The sequence below is a fragment of the Micromys minutus genome (genome assembly GCF_963924665.1).
Source record: "Micromys minutus genome assembly, chromosome: 11".
NCBI lineage: Eukaryota > Metazoa > Chordata > Mammalia > Rodentia > Muridae > Micromys > Micromys minutus.
Genome location: NC_137980.1, coordinates 6,041,039 through 6,044,174, shown reverse-complemented (window position 1 = coordinate 6,044,174; position 3,136 = coordinate 6,041,039). Strand labels below are relative to the sequence as shown.

At 39.0% G+C, this 3,136-nt stretch overlaps 1 pseudogene across 1 annotated transcript; it reads left to right on the top strand.

Annotated features, from left to right (window-relative positions):
- Positions 1 to 1,403: 1,403 nt before the first annotated feature.
- Positions 1,404 to 2,087, top strand: LOC308427080 (annotated as a pseudogene). Its single transcript has one exon. The product of its transcript is annotated as an uncharacterized misc_RNA (transcript).
- Positions 2,088 to 3,136: the final 1,049 nt, after the last annotated feature.

Below are 3,136 nucleotides of genomic sequence, written 5' to 3'. Positions count from 1 at the left end.
TAAAAAGTATACCAATAAAAAACTTAAATTTGTATCAATATATAAATTTTGTACCAAGGTAAGAAATTATAACTTCAGTCTTGCATCATTTATAAAAATGTCCACCAATGTAAGATTATGGCTGTACAATGATTTAAGAATAAATTTAGTAATCTATCCCATATATCTAATTTTTTATAATATTATGCTATCCCCCTTCTTTTTCTTCAACCCCTTCCTTTTACCTAGGCAATAAAGGATAGAGAAGAAGAAAGGAAAGATAGAAACTCCCAAGTCTATGCTCTCTATTTAGTTTCTCCCTGTTCAAAATTATGACCATTTCCAATTATCCCTTAAAATGACAACCTATCTATAATGTATAAAATATCCACAACCCAACACCCAAACCAAAGGAATAGAGATGATGAATCTCTACAATATCTTCCTGCTGAATTGAGGTGAAGAAATATTTTTAAAGGGTGAGGAAGAGTAGGAAATTTTGAAAAATTGGTTAGACTTGAGAAAGCTGTCTTTAGCATCTGTTTTCCAGTCTCTGTATGCTTCGAGGGCTCAGGGCTTCACTGAAGGTCTGACTGGACCCATCAGAAAGGTTGGATGAACCGAGGTCATCAGAAATCACCAGCTATTCCTAAAGCTGTTCTGGAAGCAAGACTCTGGAAATAGCTTCAGGAGGCAGACAACTAGAACAGCAGGTCATTTCAGTATCCCTGAGGATGCTGTTTCTATCCTTAAAAACAGCTAAATCAATTTTCATTCATTTTCCCTTCTGTGGAGATTAATATCTCATTATTATTTGTTGAGATGGGTTTCTCTCTATCTCTGGGCCTTTGTTTCCTACATTGGAGATCAAGGTCCTGGATTGCTGTATTCCAAGTATACACAAAAACACATAAACTAAACAATATCACTATATCTCCCTTCTACTTTTAAAACAATGTAATTCCCCTTTGTTCTTCCTTCTTTAGCTGCCTGATCTCATCATCTGTGGTTTAAGGTAAACAAATATAAGCCTTCCAGTTTACAATCAACACTGTACAACATGCTAGATACTGTGATTGTGACCTAATAACCTACTGTAACCTAATGACCTAATTAATATACGAATGAGGACCTTCATATAACTCAATTCCTATTAAAATGATAAGGAGAAATAAACTAAATAAGGGCACATAGACATGTAAATTTATAACCAGAGCTCTCATTGAGAATGGTTTGTAAAAATCTGAGTGTGTGAGTGGATGTGAGCCCCGCCCAAGCTGCAGACAGTTTACCAAAACTAGCTCCACAGGCCAAGAGTCCAGCTGCTCTCACATCTGGATACCTGTACTGCTGCCGCCCCCTCCCCCCAAAAAAGTCTCTGTTCGTTAGAAGTGTGGCAGAAGACACCAGAGCTAAAGATTTACATGGGAATTTGGTCATTGTGTCCAATAGACAATGTCTATGTTCCACGTGATTTCTATACTCGACAAACAAGAGGATTTGCAGGTGTTCAATTTGAGGATGTTCGTGATGCTGAAATGCTCTACATGATTTGGACGGAAATTGGATTTGTGGGCATCAAAATGAAATACAGTTCGCACAGGGGGATCAGAAGACACCAGATCAAGTGAAAGACCAAATCAAGGAAGGGAAGAATGTATACAGTTCTTCAGGATATGACAATTATGACCGATATATACATTCTCGAAGCCGAAGTTATTAAAGGAGAAGATCAAGGAGTGGTTCCTTTGATTATAACTATAGGAGATCTTACCGGACTGAAATTAGACCGACTGGAAGACCACGGAGTAGCTGAAGCCTTTCCAACAATGACAGATTCAGACACCAAAATCGATCCTTTTCAAAAATCTAAATCCAATTCAAGATCATGGTCCAAGTCCCAGCCTAAGAAAGAAATGGAGGCTAAATCACATTCTAGGTCTGCGTCTCACACCAAAACTAGAGGCACCTCTAAAACAGATTCCGAAACACCATATAAGTCTGGCTCAAAACATGAAAAGGAATCGAGGAAAAAAGAACCACCTAGATCCAAATTTCAATCAAGATCACAGTCTAGGTCTAGGTCAAAATCTAAATCAAGGTCTTAGACTAGTCCCAAGTCCAGTGGCCACAGATAGTATAAATCAGAATATTTCTAGGCATGTATCACTCATTTACTCATGGTTTGGTATACTTAAATTATCGGGAATACAATGTTACAATTATGTATTTAAAAACAAACAAACTTAACTTGTTGGTTTTCCCTGTTCTGGGCAATGGTTATATAATTCAAATGATACACTATTGAGAAGCCTCTTATAATTTAATTTTTTATTGGATAGTTTGTCTATTTACATTTCAAATGTTATTCCCTTTCCCGGTTCCACACTCTCCCAGCCCCCTCCCTCTCCCCCCCTTCTATGGGGATTCTCCCCCTCCCCCACCCACCTCCCCACCCTGGCATTCAAGGGTCCAGTTTGCTTTACATTACACATAGCTGCCAGCTTGTGGTGTCCCTGCATATTTTTGTAAAGATTCTCATTTTTTTATGCTTAAAGTATTTGGTGAAAAGATAGGGGAGGCTGGGGCAATGGGGTAGGAGTGGGTGGTTGGGAGTGGGAGCATCATCATGGACACAAAGGAGGAGGAGGGGAGATAGAAGAAGGGGAAGGAGATAACATTTGAAATGTAAATACATAGAGTATCCAATGAAAAATGATAAAAGAAACGAAAAGATGTTGGTTGACCATAATTTGCAACACTGTCTCATTAGAAATAAATTTTCGTTTTCATATTTGGTAGAACCATTAACCTAGGAATGTAGTTTGCTAATAAGACAGGATGATACAAAAGCCAAGTGGTAGGCACATTACAACACTGACTACTCCACACATTTGGGTTGAGGGCGGACCTTCATGTCTTGACAAGATGTCTAAGTCCTGATGATTGTTTATGATGCCATGTGGACCAGTCCTTTTGTTAACTCCACTGTCTGGGGATTGGTGCCAACTGGGTTACATATTGTGTTCAGGGCCTTTTCACGGAAACGTGGAGCCCTCACCACGCCCCGACCCCCGAGTCAATCCTTGCTGGTTTCTACGATTTGGAATATTAAACCACAGAGGGGAAAAAAGCTCCCCCTTAAGTTTTGAGTGTG